The 19867-nt window shown below is 45.0% G+C and overlaps 1 protein-coding gene across 7 annotated transcripts in view; it reads left to right on the top strand.

Moving 5' to 3' along the window:
* NR5A2 (nuclear receptor subfamily 5 group A member 2) overlaps positions 1 to 19867 on the top strand; it is a 115926-nt gene that overhangs the window by 19446 nt on the left and 76613 nt on the right. The window lies entirely within an intron of this gene.

Raw genomic sequence — 19867 nt, 5'->3', positions numbered from 1 at the left:
AAGTTTGGGATTTCAGAGTAGCCAGCAAACCACATTTGGTTTCATTCTCTGTTTTAAAAACAAAAGTGAATCCTGGATTTGATATGGAAGTGTAGTACCTCTTACAAAATGAATTTCTTGTATTGGGGGAGGTATGGCTGATGAATATCCGAGGGTTCTGATCACCTAGGACTTTTGGAGGAGATGCAAAAATTTCTGAGAAGAGGACAGTGCAAAGCAGACTTAAAGGGTTACTGTTCAAAGTCATTTGTGCAGACGGCCCAGGGACTACGGGAGCCACACAGAAATGGAAAGTAGTGCTTTTCCCCGCAGTCTTCAAGCACTGACTTGTAAATGGAAACAAAAAATGGTATCTGGAATCAAGTCTGTAGAATACCTGACACTGCTGACGGGTCCTGCTCTGGACTCTCCCGTCGCTTACTGCTGCCTCACAAGGTGGCTGGGCTGGAGGGATGTGGCCGCCCAGGGCAAGGAATGCATTTGTCACAGTCGGGCCAGATATTTTCTGAGGATGTAAACACTCTCTGATAATTGGGGCGGTTTTCATTCAAAACACAAAAAAAACTTTCCTGGTGTTCTTACAGTCACAACTTTGTCCTTAAGAGAACAGGTAAGGTATTTGAAAATGAAAATGGTCATTTTAGATCCGGCTGGACAGTTAGGAAATGTGAAAAGCAAGGAAGGCAGGCCTTAGCAGGCAGCTGGGTTCAGCGTGGATTGTGTCTCCCCTGCTTCCTGACCGTGGACAGGCTGTCAGTCTGCGAGCTGTAGTTTCTCCCCTGTGAAATGTCCACGTGGTGGTCATTGGTGGGGAGGGGGACTGAGAGAGGTAATCGCAGTTCCACTGAGGAGGTTTTGCAAGGAATGCATGAATGAGACCCCGTGGGCAAAGCATCTAGTATTCTACTCAGTAAGCCAGGGCTGTTTTAAAATTGCTATTTATTTTTTCATGAAAAGCATGTGGAAGCTTTGCATAATACGGTCTCATATGCAAGGAAAAGAGCACACACTTGGACTCCGACTAGCTGGACCCTGGGAGACTGTCGTCCGTGTGCTAGAGTGTTGTAATTATATAATCCGTCACTGACCTCTGCTAGGTGAGGACCTAAAAATTGCCAGACAGTAAGTTTGGTATAAAATGAATACAAAGTTGAGGAAGACAGATTGTTCCTTTAGTGGTAAGACAGTTCCATAAATATCAGTTTTAAAAAATAAGAGACTGCTGAGGTTGTGCTTCATGAATTGCCGGGGAAAGAAATGGTGCAAATTATTTACATGTAAGAAAGGAAATGTTCTGAAGTGAATGTAAACAGCCACAGAAGGACTCCTTTAAGAGTGTTAGGGGAACAACTCTCCCTCCAAATCTCTCTTCTTCCCCCTGTAGCTAAATTCTATGAGATTCTTTCTAATATTTGGCTAAAAAAATAAATACCCTTAGAAACAGGGCATGTTAAAGCATCAGCAGTCATTTATACTGTTGCTTATTGCATTCATCAGTCTTTCATGAGAATATGCTTTCAAAAAGGAAAGGGAAAAGACATACAAAAGGGGGGGAGTGCCCACCATGGGTGGGGGGCACCCCCAGGAAAGAGACAAACGTGACCCACTGCAGTCTGCCCTACATTCAGAGGAGCCATTCACTTGAAGTATTTTTCCCAGGAGAAGGAGAATTCGAAATAATGTAGAGATAGTTTAAATATAGAGTTGTGTGTGTGTGTGTGTGTGTGTGTGTGTGTGTGACTATTTGCATTTGGCAGAATTCCTTTTCCCTTTTATTTATTTATGAATTTCCTTTGTCAAAAAACTGAGCAAGTTGTTTGAAGCCAACACTGAAAAATGTGGGTTGCAGTGTTTTCTCCAGGCCGGGGGCTTTAGAATTTTTTAACTGTGACCTGCAGTCAGAGATACATTTTACATGGGAACTCGGTGTACCGAACATAGTCACACACACATGCGAAGTTTCTGTCGACAGCACATGACGTCCTCCGTGCCATTCACTCGATACTTTCTGTTCTGTTCTTCTTTAGTCCAGTTTATTTCACGTTTTTTAAATTTCTGGTCGTCACCCACAAAAATGATTTCATGACTCACTAATGAGGCATGACCTGCAGTACAGAAACATGATTCTACGGAAGGTTTTGTGGGCCATGCGCTGTACGTTGCCAGCCTGCCGTCACTAAGAAAACTCCTGAAAATGGCTTCCTCCTCCTGACGTGGCCTCCGAGACATCCCTGGAGCCTGCAGTCCACTCCCTGCCCTGCCTTCCTGCAAAAGTTATTTTTTAACACTATTGGGGAAGATAAATGCTCCTCATTAAACATTTGTCTATTTCTTGATAACTTGACAGCAAATTACCCATGGAGAGAATTACTTAGAGGGCAGATCACCGCAATGAAAGTCCGCGTATTCGTTCCTGGGGAGTAATAGGGTAATAAGGCAATTTTGCAAATGCCCCCGTGCTCATTCTCCCAGGACAAGGTACCCTCTCTACCATGTGTAAGCGGAGAGGACACAAGATTTCATTTGTTTGCAACTCACAGGAACAGAAGAGCCAGAGGAAATAAGTTGTTTAGTTTTTCTATTATGTCGCTGAGGTGCAAAAAAGATAACTCTAGTTCCTATTCAAAATACTGAAATGAGAAAAGAGGAAATGACAGCTCCCAAACCTGCAGCTTATAAAATAACACATTAACAACAAAAGCAAAACAAAACAAAGCAACGCAGTCTGAGAGGTGGAAGATGATCAGAAAGAAGGGGGGACACAGGACCCAGATAAGCAGCCGTCTTACTTTTCTCTACACCTGTAAGGGAGGGCCAATTATAATCTCCACCACGATGATGAGAAAGACAAAATAAACGCTGCAACTAGTAGCTTACTAAAAAAGCACATGTGCATCAAAAGATACTCCTTGTCTAGAACTCACAGATTTTCCAGATTCAGAAGAGATCATGGAGATATTTGACCCTCCTCTTCTTCCTCCATACGAAGAAACTGAGGCAGGAGTGGAAATGACACTTGTCCAAGATGACAGAGCTCCCGAACAGCAGAGCTGAAAATGGGAGACTGAGGTTCAAAGGGATAGTACATGCGCATGATCCCCTCCCCACCACCCAACACACACTCACGAATAGGGTAACCTTTGACTCCAAGAACACAGGCCTTTGCTAGTGAAGCTAAAGCATATCTCTGGGTTATCTGAAGTCCGTCACTACCGTGCAATTACTTAATCACTAATAATGAGATTTTCTCTGAGCCCAGACAGCCCCCCGGGAGTGAGAGAGTCACATTAGAAAGCTACAGTAATTTTTCCAGGCCACCGGGGAATTGTGGCTCTACCAGCAAGCACTGCTGAGCCTGCAGAGAGTGTCTGGCTCTCCTGCTCGAGGGCTCAGTCTTCTGCATGTAGTTTACTCGCTGGGAGAATCGGGTTCCGCAGCGACATAGGGGTTGTGCTCAGCAGTTAAAATAGCTAAACCCACGGTTATATCCTGTGTGCATTTGAGCTGAGCATGCTAAGCATGGAGTACTTCTCATGTACGTTTGTGAAGAGGCTGGAAGAGAATGTAGGATTGTAACCAGGTGACAGAGGAGCCACTAATTATAAAATATTAGGAAGTATCTTACATTCCTTGCACCTTCTAATCTTTAAACCGTATCTGTCTTACAGTATCTATACTCTTTATGTTTTCCATTTGCTTTTGGGAATCAAGCAAATTCAAGGCCTCCTCTTAATGCTGAAAGAGCTGTCTTTGTGAGTTAAGAAGATCGTACATTTTCTTTAGGTTATTTTTCCCTCCTTTGTCTCTCAAATATCTCACAAACACAAGAGCAGAGAGAAAACAATTCCCACTTTGTTGAACAGCTAATGAATCCGGAGGATCTATTTGATCTTCTAATGAGACCAGGCGTCTTTAAGAGGGTTCTGGGAATGGATATGTAAGAAGCTCCCCTCGATGAATGATTCTGATACATGTAGGAATAACAAAAAAAAAAAAACTAAATTAATCCTGACTGAAACCCATAACTAGCATTTCTGTGGAAAACAGGCCTCAGAGACTCAGGGAGTTTGTGCCAGAGGAATTCAGCCATGTGGAAGCCAGTTTCCAAGTACCCTTTTTTTCTGGCCTGCTCTAGAAGCTTTTGCAGCAGAGCTTCATTTATTTACTTTTAAAATTCTAAATACCTTTTCCCAAACCTTTGCCTCCCCCAAACAGTGCAGGTCTGTAGACTGAGATTCACCGGCTCTGCCCCAATTTTAAATTATATTCTTCAGCAGCTTAGCCCTTCTTCTCTGTGTGGAGGCGTGGAGGAAGCCCTCATGGCAGTCTCCCCACATTGACCTGCCGTCTTGCTTCCTTTGTCTCTGCCTGAGAAGTGGGGTTCAGGATCGGGAGTCTGATTCTAGCACCCTCCCATCTCGGGTGGCATCCCCGAGTTACAGCCCAGTTCTTCCCTTACCTGTATTTTTATTTCGCTGGATGCAAGATGGTTATTCCTGGACGAGGAAGATATGCAGGAAACTAACTTTAAAGTGATTTCCGGTCAAGAGGGGAGAAGTGTTTGTCTCTCAAGGCAATTTAAAATACCTGTTACTGTGTCTGCTCATCAAAAAGGTACCTGACTAAGATAAATCTGCTCCACGTAGGCTTACAAGGTAATGAGAGAACTGGCTTTTTAGCCACCAGACATGGGCGTGGACACTTCCCTCTGTCTCTGTGAATTTGGAGAGGTCGCGGGAACCAGCAGGTTTGACTTGACAGTTCCCCGGTGTCTGCAGGTGTCAAACATCTGCTTCTACGATTTCGTCCAGGTGGGCCTGAAACAGAGGCTCTCGTTTGATGGTGTTGAGGTGTGTGTCACGCTAGTCTTATTTACTGCCCACGTGTGACTGCATGCACATCTATGATCAGCTAAGGAATCTGTTACGTAAGCCTTCTGCTTGTTGACTGTCCACGGGATGAATCCACTTTTTTTTTGGTGATACCCGCCTGTGTTGTGACCAGTTCTTTCGTTCTGCTGAACCATCCCCCTGACTGCATAGACGTCTGTTCTTCAGCTTTGTGTTTTTCATTTGGGTGTCATGAAATTACACCAGGCATCCCGAAACTGCTGTGCACTAGTTCTTGTTATCAAGGTACAATGGAGATTCCCTAAAATTGACACCCTTTCGTGTACAGTCAGATGCCGAACAATTTATCACCTCCCCACATCCTCCTGTGCTTCTCGGCGGTCAGCTCCTCTCCCCACCCAACCCTGTCAATCCTTGTTTTTTGTCCTTAGAGTTTTCAGTTACTTTTAACAAGTATTAACTTTGCTCTGCTGCAGTGAATACGCACTTGCCAATTGCAGGCTCAGCACAGACTCTTTCTTGGGAAGCTTGGTGTCAGCACCGCGCTACAGGGGTGGTTTCTGGGCCCACAGCTTCCGTGAGAAGCCAGGATATTCGGTGGGAGTTTTGGTGATGATCGTAGCTTCCCACTGGGTTTGCTTGTTCACAGACCCAATAAGCTTCCTGTCCCTACTGGTCTGTGTTTTCTCTACTAGAACCCTGGGGAGAGCCCGGGACAGGCAGCCACACCCAAGAAGTCCCTGTGTAACTGGGTTGGCCGTTCATTGCCAGGTGTCTGAATATGAACAATGAAAGTAGGAAGAAAAAGTGGCTCTTTCCTAGCTCCGCTCAAGGTCTGATGGCGAAGGGGAGGAAGATGAGCCGCTGTGGGGGGCCTCCTGTTCGCCGGCTATCTACTGAGAGCTTGCAAGTTGTTCTCTGGTTTGATCCTCGGGACAGCCCTGTGAAGTGCATACAGCATACGTGTCCGTTTCGTTACAGAGAGAAGACTTGGGCCATTGCCTTCACATGACATTCTTTCTAGGGGGCACGTTTGAATCGCAGTGGTCCATAGAGGCAGTTTTAATTGACTAGCAGAAGTTTGCAAACTAGTTTTTTAGCCCACCAGTCCTTTTAGCCGAATAATCTCTTAGTACCAGCAGAATTAACTAAGGCCCTTGGATCAGTCAAGAATCAAGCGAGCAGCAATCAGAGAAATGGGGAGAAAATAGTAATCTACCTCCAAGGCTTGGGGTTGCATTCGTAGATGTGAGGGTTCAGGGAAGACTCGAGGTCAACAGAAAACACTTCCATTGTTTGCTTGACTCCAAAGTTTGGACAAGAGATGAAGATAATAGCTTCCATTTATTGAACTTGTGCTGTGAGTCAGAAGTCTGGGAAGGGCTTTCATTGTTAATCTCAGTTAAGATGACAGTGCGGCAGGCACCTCCCCTGTGTGGACCCTGGATGCTAAGAACAGGAGACGGGCCCTCATTGCCCCAAGTCACATCGCCAGTAAGTGGAATGCTCTCACCAAAACATCAAAGTGTGTGTGCGAGTCTTGTGTAAACTGTGAAGTTCTTCATAATTGTTACTACCCTCACTGTGCCGTGCCTGCACCGGTTCACAGTAGGTCTTAAAGGGCCTCTGCTGCCCTTCAGCCACAGAGGGCAGTTGTCTTGAATTTGACCAAAGATACCCAACTCCTTCCTTTAGAGGAGGACACTGTAAGAACTTAGTACAGAACCGTTGAATGAGTTCGCTTCAGAAGGGGCCCAGAGGCTTGCTCTGAGCTGCAGAGGCCCCCCCAACCCCACCCCCTGGAGCCCTGAGCCTTAACCTGCAAATCAGTCCCTGTTGAGGCAGCGTAGACCCTGCGGAGCACGTGTCCTCCCGACTTGGGAAACACCTGGGTCCTCCGTCGCCCCCCTCCAGTGCCCGCACCTCACTGCCCAGCCCCAAACTGTGGCATCAGTAGGGACCATTGTGGCCGTTCGCCTGTGTGGGGCAGTTACGTCTCTGTTGGCTGAGAATCACGAGGACCCTGCTTCCTCCAGGACTAGCCCCTCCCTGCCCAGCAGCAGGAGTCGGCTGAGGTTAGTCCCTGGGAGTCGGGGCGTGGGGCCCCCTGCATCCCTGTCTGCACGCGGTTCCCGCTGTCACACAAAGTCAGGCAATGGGTAAAAACCCAAGAATGTGGCTCATGGGTGACACCCTTTGACACACTTCTGAGAGACTTTGCCCTTTGAATCTATGAGGTAAAATGGGTCTTTTTATTTCCCAGGAATAAGTGAGGAATGACTTTGCTCTGACTTGTTCTTCTGCAGCCTGGAAAGTAGATCACACTAGTCTTTGAGGCCTCAACATCCATTTGCAGAATGGCTGCATAGAAATCGGGCATTTAAGCCGTTCTTCACGTTAAAGACATTCATCTCCATCCCGAGAACAGCTGCCACGCTCAGGATCAGCAGCGCGTCTCCCTCCACCTATTGCAGCAGCTGTGTCTTCCCTCAATGTCCGACGCTTAAAACCCAGTTCCGCCTGTATCTGCATATTCTGTGCACCCGGCTGAATCCAGGCCAGGCCTGGGGCCAGCTTCTCTGGAGGCACCGCTGCCGTGGGCGGGCGCTCTTCATCCTCTGCACCCGTCACTCCCGCCTCTCCGTTCCTGTCTGTCTGGACTCCCTTACCCGTTACTCAGCTCGATTCTCTCGCTTCCCTCTCACGCCCAGGCTTCCCAGAGCCGCCTGGACGCACAGGTTTGCACGGCGTGATGGTTCCAGGGGTGCAGGGCCGCTAACCCCAGCCTCAGCTGTCCTGCGTTTTCCTCTCAGGTGAAATGTGGGGGTGCAGAAGGGTGACCTGAACTCTGCAGGATGGTGGAGAAGGCAAGGGGAGCAGTGGGGTAGGTGGGCCCTGGAAATGGGCTGTACTCAGGGCCCTGGGTAGAAAGGTCTGGTCCTTTCACTGCAAAGTGACTGCCGCACGGTGGCATTTTCTGTAGGGGCAGCAGGTCAGATTCAGTGAGCAAGGGTCAGAAACTTCTGTCCCCCAGGCTTAGAAGGGGGGACATGCAGATCCCCTGTAACCCTCACACAGAGGCGACCTCAAAGGCCTTGTCTTCTGATAGTTGCGAGGGTGTCTGGGCAGGGCCCTGCCGTCCTGCCTGAATTGCTCCCCAAACAGTCCGCAGTGCCCTCCCTTCTCATCCTCCTGGGAATCCCTGTCAGATGCTTCCTGCTCGCAGGACTCATTCCACGAGTCTCTCACACGTAGTGTTCTCTGAAGGCATCACCAGACACTGAGAAGTATCAGAAATCGGAGGTACACGTGGCTGTTGAGCCCCACTGCTGCTCATTTCTCTCAGAAAACTGAAAGGAAACGCCATTGTCTTGAGTATTGAGAAATGTGACTAGGATTACACAACGTTCAAGATTAACTTTACGACCTGATACGCCTTCTAAGTCTAAGAATGCCTTTTCTTTACACCACGGATAGGGTAGTTGGCCAGTAGGTCTAAAGTCTGTCCTTCATTGTGCAACCGGAGGCGTCGCGACCCCAGGCCGCCTGCCGAGGCCCAGGAGCGTGGCTGTAAGTAGCCTTTCATCAGTGGCCACACTGTTGTTGGTCCTTAAAGTCTACAGCAAGACCACCTCTGTGGGTGGACTGTCGCATTTCCAAATACCCTGTTTACAGAATCCTTTACCTGGAAGAACAGTATAATTATTTCACTTAAATCAAAAACATATTTTTAAGGGAATGAAACAGTAAGCACTGGATACATGTTGAATTCGTGCCATCAAGACTTGCGGGAGGGAGAGAACCGCCTTCATGGGGAAGGGAACATGGAGATAGCTTGTTTTCACTTTTGAGCAACATTAAATGTGTCTTCTTGGTGATCTGACAGTTCTCAGGATGATGTTTTCAGTGACATCTTGTTCCTGATTTTACGCAGGCGCGCTGATGTGCATTCGCTAGAAAACAATGACATGCACGCATGTGTTGTGGACCCCAAAGAATCCTCCCTGGAGGCTCTTACGTGTGTGTCTCGTGGACTTTGAGGGCCTGTCCTGGTGTCAGACGTGTTCTCTGCAGAACTGCTGGCTCTTTCTAAGGCCTGTCGTTCTGTTTTGCCCCCTGTGTCCTGCCTGCTCTGTGGTCATTACCCAGGCTTCTTCGCCCCACGCGGCCCGTCCATCACTGTGGTGCTCTTCTGGTCTGAAGTTCTGATGAAACAGGCTTTACTTGTGGCCTAATTAAAAAAAAAAACTTACTATTCCATTTCCCCTTGTAAAATAATGATACACATCAGTGTTTGTGCAAGAATGTTGACAACAGAATTCTTCAAAAGTTTTCCTGTGGGTGATGAAAAGCTGTTACATTATTTTGACTAGCTGATCAAATGTAATTGGGCAGCTCGGGGTGCCTCAGATTTTCCTGGTGCAGCTATCAAAGCGGGAAACCTAACTCGTGGAGCTGATGAAAGGTGACTCTTAACAGCATTCTTTCAATTACAGGATCTTAGCAAATGAAAGCGGGTTCTGCTGCAGAGAGCTCAGAGGCTTGAAATGCCCCTAATGCTAACTGCCGTATTAGCTAGTTAGCACTTTATTACATACTTTAATTGATTCTTGCTGCTTTGGAGGAAAGAGTATCTGATCTGATTGGCAAGTAAAGCGGGGGAGGTGCTCGGGCGCTGTGATATGGTTGCACCGCCCTTTAAGTCAGGACCAGATCCCATCAGGTACTCGGGGTGGGAACAGCAGCCCTAGTACACTTTTGTTAGGGAATCACTTGCTTTAAAAGCATTCCTGTTTTGCACTCATGCACTAGGACTCGTGGCGATGAATGTTTTCGAAGGAGTTTTCTTTGGCCATCAAGAATTAGCATGGTTTTATGAATGAAACGTTGCAGTCTCAAAAACATAACTTCATTCCGCTCATATATCATCCGCAGTTTTAGGATCTGAAAAGCATTGAAACACTTATGCCTGCCTTTTGCCAGGATGCAACATTTTTCTTTAGTGTTGAGTCAGGCTGTGAAGCTCCCCTTTAAACTCCATCTGGCGTAAATAGTCACAACCTAGGATGAGGCAATATTTGGCTTTCATGCATTTATTAGCATAAAAGCTGAATTGTTCGCCAGCTCGCCCATCGAGCATTTCTTGAGCTCCTAGGGAGCGTCAGGCGCCGTTGACGGAGCACCAAACTCGGTAAACACACCGACTCGAAACCCCGCGCAGGTTTGTGAGCGGCACGCATGTGATCTTGACTGCTTGCAGCCGTGTCTGAGATGGGGGACAATGTGATTTGATTCTCACAGACAGTGAGCCAAGACCCTGAGAAACACGGCCTTCGTCCAGTGATGACTAGCAGAGATGTGCCCGAGGGCAGGTGCCCAGCACAGCAGGAAGGGCGCGGGGGTCTGGAAGGACGGTAGAATCTGTGACCCAGAAGAGCCGGCGAGAGTGAGGGGCTTCGGGAGGCCTGACCAGCAGAGAACAGTCTGTGCAAGACCAGAGCCACCGGCCTTGCGCGTCTGGGGGCTGCCAGCACTGGCTGCTGTGGCCGGAGCCGCGAGCGCAGGGAGTGGACAGGGGTGAAGCCGGACAGGTGAGCAGGGCTCTCACATCGGCCCTGTCTGGATCTTATTCACGGGCAGAGGGAAGCCCCGGGAGGAAGTTACGCCCAGAAAACCCCGACGGGTTGGAAACGTCCCACAGTAACTGGGATGGACGCATACTGTGTTCCTCCGCGGTTTTCCCTCGTTTCCCAGCATTTAGCCGAAAATGCATTCCAGTATTTCCTTTTTTAAGCACCACTTAACTTTGTTGTGGTTATTGTTTTTGCAAAAAAGGTATGTAGTTGATATCTTTTATATATATATATATATATATATATATATATATATATACCCCTGGGCTTTTTCCCCCCTACGTCAGCTCTGATACTTGGTGACGTCTATGAAATTAAGCTCCTGGTCCTTGTTTCATGTTTATTTTAACAAAATAGATGGCAATTTAATTTGTTAAAACATGGTGTTTTAATATTTCTTCAGTGTAACATTTTTTGACCAGGGAGGGTTTTTCCCCCCCTCTTTTTAACGTCAAATTCACCTGTGGCTTTTTATTTGATGATCATTGACTTAATGGCGCTCCATCAGCCTTCCAGGTTACATACACCTTCAGGGGGGACTGTGTAGCCCAGAGTACCTAAAGCAATCACACATGAGCTTTTAAAATTACTTGTTCCCAGGTCCCACCCCAGACCTGATGAATCATTCATTAATTCATTCAGTATTTACTAATTAAGTGCCTGCTGTGTGCCAAGTCCTTCTCTAAACCAGGGATGCTACGTGAACAAGATGAGCAAGGGTACTGCGGTACTGCTTTTACTGGTGGTCACCTTCTAATGGGAGGGAAGTGGTGATGAACGGACTGATAAAGGTAGTGTGAACTGATGGGATATCACGAGTGATGAGGGTATGAGGGAGAAGGGGGCGCTTAGAGGAGTTCAGAGAAGACTGACAGGAAGTCGGCACTTAGAACTAGGCTTGCTCAACCTGGAGACACAGCAATCCAGGCAGAGGAACACCAAGTGCAAAGGCCCTGGGGTGGAGACTAACTTAGTTATTTTCAAGAAACATGACGAAAGTCATTGTGTGTAGAACTTGGTGATTGAGGGGGGAAAAGTGGCTCTTGATAAACTCAAAAAGTTTGACATAATCCAAGTCATGCAGGGCTTGAGTTTTATTCTGTTGGGAACAGGAATTCATAGGAGAATTTATGCAGTGGAGTGACTTCATCAAATCCCCGTGATAAGAACTGTTGCTCAGGCTGCAGGTAGAAAATGGGGTGAAAGGAAGTAGCAGATGCAGCAAGCGGGAGAGAAATAATGGTGGCGTAGACAGAGGCACGGCAGGTGTGGGAGCAGAGATGGGGAAGTGGACGCACTCAGGATGCGGTGAAAGCTGACGGTTTGCTAGGAAGGGCTTTGAGAGAAAAAGAAGAGATAAGCAAAAGTTGGGTTTTTGGCTTGAGCCACGGAGAGCCGTTTTTTGTGGAGAACGGGAATCAGACTCTCCGACAGCAAGGCCCGTGCATGTTCTACAAAGGTCCCTGGACAGCAAGGTCTGGATGCCGGAGCTGGTCCTTAGGTGTGCCCTTTGGAAATCACAGTTTCGCTTTTCATTCAGGAGAACTCAGCCAAACCATCCCATGCAGATAAGAATTCAAGCTCTTCTCAAAGGCAGGAATGCTCTGCAAGGCCCCAGCAGCCCATTCCAGAGCCGGCAGCATCAGGACTTCTTTTACATGCAGCTCAAGGCCTGCCTTGTGTACGTGTGTCCTTCCCTCTGGGTCTGTCAGTGTGTAGTCAAAGCAGGATGTGCCCTTCACTTGCTCCTGACCTTTTACTTAGTTACTTGTTGAGTTGCAGCTGCATGAAAACCTAAAAATATTCTGTTGTTCAGGGACCACCACCCTTATCTCAGTAGCTTGGGCAAGAGGAATCTAGTGAAGGCGGCCCCCTGTGCTGACACAGACTGGCCAGATCACAAAGTCAGTCGGAGTGGCACACTGGGAAATGAATGGCGGAGGACGTCAGCTGCTTGCCCCACGTGGCTTTCCTGTCCTAAGAGTCACTCTGTGCTGAAGGAAGCGGGGGAACTGTGGACCCCTCGGTTCAAAGGCGTAGTAGCATGGATTCTGCTAAAGAACTCGGCCCAAAGTTTGAGTCAGTACCTTGACATAAACCCGGTTTGTCCTCCTCCACATGCCTTTTAAGGAGAATAAAATTGCTACTTATTTTAAATATTCCTCCTAAGCTTTATCTCCAGTCCTTTAGTTATCCTTGCTGCTCTTTTAAGAACTTTATCGACTTCCGTTTTCTGTAGTGACACAAGGTATCCAATCTATAGTCTTCGTGATGCTGCTCTCCCTGCAGCGCAGAGGAGTGGGCGGTATTTGGATTAAAAGACAAATCCAGGGATTTATCCACAAAATTACAGATGAGCATGAACATGTCATACCCACCAGTGTCAAGGACCTGGCTGATAACGAGGGTTTTATCTATTACAATTCTTAAATGTCCCGAGATTCCAGAAGAACTTGGTTTCCCACTACTTAGAACCTGCCTTAATTTGTTCTAGGCATTGAAAAAAAGCTGATATTAGTTCGTCTAATATCTTTGCAGTTGTAAAAACTTCTTGCCAGTTCATTTATTAGCCCAAGTCAGTGTCACTTGCAGCAGAGATTTGTCCTGACTTTGTGAAACCTGAAGCTTAACAATTTAGGAGGCTCTTGATGAAAACGCACCTTCTTTTTCCCATTTTACAAAAACGTGAGCCCTTGTGCTTACAAATGCTTTGATCCCTCAAGAGCCGAGAAAGTAGCCCACACACAGTCCTGTGAGTTCTACTCCACTCTCCTTGTGTGGACCCAGTGCAGATTGAAAGGGCTGTAAGTTCTACTTACATTCTGATGAAGGATTCATAAAAAATTCATACTCTACAATAGCAGTGCTTTCTGTAGGTCAGGTTTCATAGTGATCGGAGAAAGATGGGGGTTTCCTGCGGAAAGATTATGAGGCGTTGGTGAAAAGGTTTGGTGGAGGGGGCAGGGAGTTCATACTGGGGAAATTGTTTCCTGTTCTTCAGAGGAATCCAAATAATCTCACATTTCCTGTTAGATTTTTATTTTCCTGGTCTTTCCTTCTCCATCTAGGTAAAAAGGTTAGACTTAAGTAATTAATAAAGAGGAGCATTGGAAAATTATAACCCCTAATTATGCCTCTGTCGTGTCTATGTGTCCTTGAGTGGCTGCCTCTAAGCTGGGCCCTCATTCCTTTTAGAACGGAATGCTCGAGAACATTTTGTGAAGTGTTCACTCTCAAGAGCTCAAAATTCAAAATAAATTTGAAAGACTTTGATCAAGAAAGTTTTTTCAAGTGTTTTATTCATTTCTAATATTGCTAGGAAAGTGAAGCAAAATTTCATAAGTACGTCTCATGCGTGAAGGTAGTATGACTGACGTAAATCTTGTAAGAGAAGAATTTCAATGTTTTTAAACTCCCAAAGAGAGAAACATTTGAGGTGATAGGTATGAAAGGACACCCCCCAGCTAGTTAATACACTAGATGTATACTGAGTGTGCACTTTAAATACCTTAAAGTTTTATATGTCAATTGGAAGTCAGTAAAGCTGGAAAAAAGATTAAATAAATACACAAAATATATGGGTAGGCAAAGGAGCGTCTGTTAGTCGGTGAATGGATGGCGGAACCTCTCTGTGCATTCGGGGTGGACTTTTGGTTTGAGGAGTAATTAAGGGAGGGAGGAGGCAGTCTAGCAACTTGTGGGAGCCAGGTCTCATTCTGGAGCAACTTACGGTTTCTACTTCTCAATAGTCTACATACAAGAATATCCTTCAAATAAAATGATCAGCCAGGAGATTTCGTGGACTGTTCATGAATAATAACATTCAATAGGAAAGCATCCCAGAACGCGAAGTAAGTAAGTTGGAATTAGAGCTGGTCCAGTTTCTGGCTTTGGTCCTGTGAGAGCGTGTCCCCCCCCCGCCTGTGTGTGGACATGAGCGGTGACGGTGTTCGCGGACCGTCAGTCAGCCTGTGTGTGCAGGCCTTCTGGTAAGTGGAAGGCTCTGGAAGAATTCATAGGCAGTGGTAGAACTGTGTTGGCACACTTTGCAGAAGAGAGTGAGAATGAATTTCCCTTTTGAGATGAGAACGAACCATCCACTTTTCCCAGCTACATATCCTCTTAGGAGGTGGTTTGTTCGACTCATTTTCTTGGGTCAGGAATTATTTACCCAGGTGACTAACTGGTGAGAATTTAGAGATTAGCCACATCGTTTGTAAAACCCACTTTGATTAATGTTCTCTGATTTTCTAAATCAAATGCACCATACAAAATAATTTCAGAGGGAGGGGCCCACCGGATGTCATCTCTCGGGCTTTGGCGGTTCTGGTTTTCCCATAGCTTTGAGTCCTCGCGCTTCACTTCAGGAGGGAGGGAATAAAAATGATACATCAATAATTAGCTTGGATCTGAAAACATTTTGCTGCCCAAATGCAGTGTTTCACAAAGTTTCCTGAGGTAAGGAGTGTTTTAGTTCTATCACAACAGTAAAAACACATTGAAATGGCGATGGCACTTAAAACAGCAGTGCCCAAAGTTTATTGTTCGTTACATTTGCGTGCGCGGCAAACCTAGTTGTTGAATCAGCCCACAGTGAGAGGTGGTGAGTAAATGTTTTACCTGATTGCTCCCACTTTCCTCTCTCCGATAGGTTTTAGAGCAGAGGAGTAAAAAGTACTTTTATTGAAAGAGCTCTCAAGACTGAATGCACTAATTAAATGCTGATTGTTTCTCTAAATAGATTTAGATTTAAGAGGTCAAATTTTCTCCATTCTAATGGATTATAAACTTGTATGGGAAGCAAAGGTGATACTCAGTGAGACCACAGTACCACGCCCCACCCCATGTTACTGAGCATCTCTCTACTCTGACACACAGCCAGTCACGGTATTTAGCAGATTTTTTCCCCAGAGGTCTTAAAAGTTGATCGGTTTCAAAGTAGATGCACAAATGATCTTGGGTTCACCTCTGTGATTAGAACTGTCTTTGCTGTGTAATAAAGGACTCCAAGAATATGGGATGCTGGTGGAGGTTGACGGAATATATGTTTCTGTTTCTTAGATGTGGGGAAGATGGGATTCATGTTTGATAGGACTGTTTTTACAAAGAAATACTTACAAAGGGATAGGATGCAACTCACTCATGAAATCAAGTTCAAGGAATAGCAGAAATCAATGTGGCAAAACTGATGTAATTCTGGATGCTTCTTATATCTGAAAACTCATTGGCTTCAAAGGGATTTCCTAGGTGTAGGTGTTCATAGAGACCCTGTATTCCATCCAGTAAGCCATTTGGGGTGGGGGAAGGGGAAGAGGCATTGTACATTATTTTCTAACCATATTATATGGCAGTCAGGTATCTTTTAAAGTTTAGTTTATTGGCTAATAAATTCATGGCTAGTTAGCCATAATAGCAATTTTGCTTTGATAGCGAAAGACAGAATTTGAGTGATTTGAGAGTACGTGATCGACCACATAAAGTGAACTTCTTGTAATCAAAACGCCTAAGGGTCAAATAATAAGATTCATATAAAATTTGGAAGGAAAACAGTTGGCTCCTCTCCCGCCACCATTGAAATCTGTTTTTAGTTAATATGGAAATTGGAGTAAAATATTTTATTGAGTCTAAATATAGGCTTTCATATATTAAAAGAAAAGCTATTTACAGGTGATTTGTTACTAAATAAAATCTTGAAGGAACAATTTTAATCACCAAAAAGGTAAGGTAACAATAAACACAGGAAATATAAATGAATAAAGCGTTCAGAGTCATGCTGCTTTCTGGACTATAAATAACCCCCCAGCTCTGCCACTATTATTAGCATGTATGAACAAAAGAAGATTCCAGAAATAGAAAGGGGAAGAGCATCTCGGTGAGCCTTGTATTCCATGGCATAGGAAATGTTTCTAGCAAGCCCATGAAATTTAGAGGGTTAATTGATTTTTAAAAAGGACATTTCCATGCTGTCCGATTGCCAAAGAAATTCTTTTACTGGCATGTGTGTAAAATTGGCAGGCGGGTGTTTCCTCTGGGTGACACAAGGTGTGATGAAGAATTTTATCTTCACTTCCTGATAAAAATCAGCACTGAATGCCTGCCTTTTTAACTTACTTGGTTGGGGTCAGACTGCACCTATAGGGGACCAGTTAACCAGCTGCGGTCAGGAAGGCAGTGGTGCATCATGGCCGCCCTGCGCAGGGGCTCAGGGCTCAGCGTCACAGAAGCCACCAGGGAGCTCTGTCACTCTGGTCAGAGCATTCACATACAACCCCCAGCCAGCTTCCTGATGGATTGTGCAGCAATCATATATGGGGACCCCAATATTCCAGACATAAAGCAGTAGGATCCACGGCAAATAAAAACACCTGGCCCCTGCCTACCAGCCATGCGAGGCCAGGGCCACAGGCTGTGAACGTGTAATTAGAATTTACAAAGAATGTATCAGAGGTGGTGCGTGTATGAGAACACAGGGCAGAGCTACTCTATGTAGTGGGCATGGGAAAAACTGCACAGAGGTAGTGCCACTTGAATCAACACGATGTCAAAGGAGGCCACATATATAAAAAGAGAAAAATATCTGTACTTACAAGGGCCTTGTGAGGAGCCAATGACATGATACTTGAAAAGCATAAAAGATAATATAAACATAGGAACTTGTTCTATATAACGTATCTCTATTTTATTTTTTATAACAAAAGGATCTATGTGCATGAATGTAGAGGTCTACCTCTAATTTCTGATCTGATAACTAATTCTGAGTGCAATAATTTGAGAACTGATCATAAAAGTGTAGCTAAAAGTTAGGGAAACATAAATCTCAAGTACTTTGTTTTTAATCAGTATTGACTAGAATCAAAGGAGAAAAATAACCCCTCAGATCTGAATGTTTTCCCATAAGTTGTAACCATAGTAATTATTTTTAAGATGGTCATGTTCTTGGTGATTTTTCAGGATATGAAATGATGAAAAGGTGTGTTTAGTAATGAGTAGGTTGTTTTTTAAAACATACATTACTTACAAACTATGTGTATTCTGATGGAAGAGATCATCTTCTGGATTATCTCTTCCCAGTAGGAATTTATTATTTTCCTATCTGAAGACAGCTCTGATTATTTCACTTAGTGATTTATTCCGTGGCATTTTTTGAGTGCCTACTATGTGCATTGTCAAGCAAAGAAATTGTTTCGTACAATATGTTTCGATGTCTTTTTAGTATGAGACATGTAAAAAATATGTGCAAGCCAAATGTGGACTGCGTATCCCACCAAGCGCTTTAGTTAACCTAAAGGATCCCATTTTTAACTACTGTAAAGAGAGAAGGGAGCCTGCGTTTGCTTCAGCGACGTGCAAATTACTTTGGAGTATGCAAATTATTTGAGTGCACATTGAGTCAGAATTACCTTTGCAAACAACTTTCCTTCCCATTTTTTTGTCAGAAGTAAATGCCACACGGCGTGGGGCAGAAATCTGCCCTGTGCCCTTGCGTGGTCATTGATAGGGTCCTGTGAACCACCACCACTCTCACAGCCCAAGTTCAGCTGCGGATGCAGAGGTCGGGGGTCCCTGTCCGGGGCCCACCTCTCTTATCCCATTCCTCCTGGCTTGGCTCCTGGTGGGCAGCTCTTTGCCTTCCTCCCTGGAACATCTTGGTCTGGGATGGAGAATTCTAGTCGGGAGTCTTAAGAGCCCTCTGTTGGCCAGGTTTTCAGAAAAACTTAAGCATGGTAGTTTGAATTTAGAAGAAAAAAAAATACATAAAAGCTCTTCGTGTTTCTTTTTTGTCAAACAATAGTGTTTATCATGTTCAGCTTAGAATTCCTAGGTACTAGTTCTCCCAGTTCTCAAGTGCTAACAAGAAACCAACTCAATAGCATCTTTAAAAACCAAAACAGTTCTCAGTGGAGGGTGGACAAGGAAGTTACATGAAGATGGAGGGGGAACCTCACCCCCAAGGACATCATAGACAAGAAACAATTTTTTTTCTCCTTTTTCTTCAGAAGTTGTCTTCCGCATGGCTTAATGTGCTAACATAACCCCGGTGCCAATATTTCAAAAGATACAGAACTTCCCAGCATGATGATAAAGTTTTCCTGTGTTCCAATAATAAGACCTCAGCGCACCAGTGATTTCCAGTTCCTCTGTGGCTCAGCAACTCGTGAAGACCAGGGGAGCCCTGAGCCCCCAGCCGTCCTATCAGGGTGGGAGTGGGAAACAGATGTTCACGGGACAATGCCGTTTGTTGTCACTGTCGATACTATGTGGCAACTTTCCCAAACGAAATTGTTTGTGGATGGAAAAGAATGTAAGCAGTGATTCATGCCCAGGAATTTTCTTTTTGGCTGCAAGCTGACCATATTTTATTTGTTTTAAATCATACAAGAACATCAGTGGATTAAAAATTTCAGGATGATTAGAGTATTTTCTCCTCCCATGTTTGGTGTCCAGCATTTCCTTTGAAAAAAAGTGACTATTTTAAGTGGTTTACTGGAAATCACAAATGGCTTACTTTTATCTGAGAATTCAGATTAACACATGACATCTCTTGCTTAGTATTTGTTACTAATTTGGAAGCATAGAGAATTCAAAATGATCATAGTGAGGAGAAATGTATTTATTGGTGATAGGCGGCCTTGTGTAGTCTTTGTTTGGAATTTTCATGAATACTACAAAGGGGTACCCACTAACCCACACTTACTGGGCGAGACGGTGGGTTTATCTGTGCAAGTTAAATATTAATTTACAGAGAAGTTTAAAATGTGCTTACAGTGAAAGACGTACTTCTAAATGAGGCCTACCGTGTCATATTCCACATGTACAAACCATCTTTTTCAGGAAGAAAACCTAACAAGAACTCAAGGCATAATATCCATCATTCTAGTGCTGTTTTTATGAAAAAAAATTTTAATCCACAAATAAAAGTCTATTAATGTTTATTCATAGCAACAGGTGCCTAAGGCCATAATTTTCAAATGTTTTATGTTCTTTTAAACACAGAGTTATCTCTTAAAATGAGGTTTCTGTATCACAGGAAAATTATTTTAAGGGACAGGAAACAAACTGACTTTCAAGTAGTAACAGGCAAAGGAGAGACAGGTGTCCCAGATAGTGAGAGTCCTGGACCTGGCGGTCAGGGCCTGGGACTCCGTACCTCTGTCATTCTAACGAATCATGGTTGAGGGCTCCCACCTGGTCAGCCTTCCGTGCGTCGTCTATAAGAACTTCTGCAGGAACTCGGGCAGGCTGGACAATCCCGAATCTCCTTGGGCTCCCACAGGTTTTGTTTACAGTTTGGGGTAAAAACTGTAACACCTCCAATTCTACTTTGTAGCAGTCAACTTGTAGGTGAATTCTTTGGCTCGCGGACACTTCTGAGTGTTTGATGAA

The sequence above is a fragment of the Manis javanica genome, chromosome 11 (genome assembly GCF_040802235.1).
Source record: "Manis javanica isolate MJ-LG chromosome 11, MJ_LKY, whole genome shotgun sequence".
In the NCBI taxonomy this organism is placed as follows: domain Eukaryota; kingdom Metazoa; phylum Chordata; class Mammalia; order Pholidota; family Manidae; genus Manis; species Manis javanica.
This window is presented reverse-complemented; position numbering and strand designations above follow the sequence as displayed.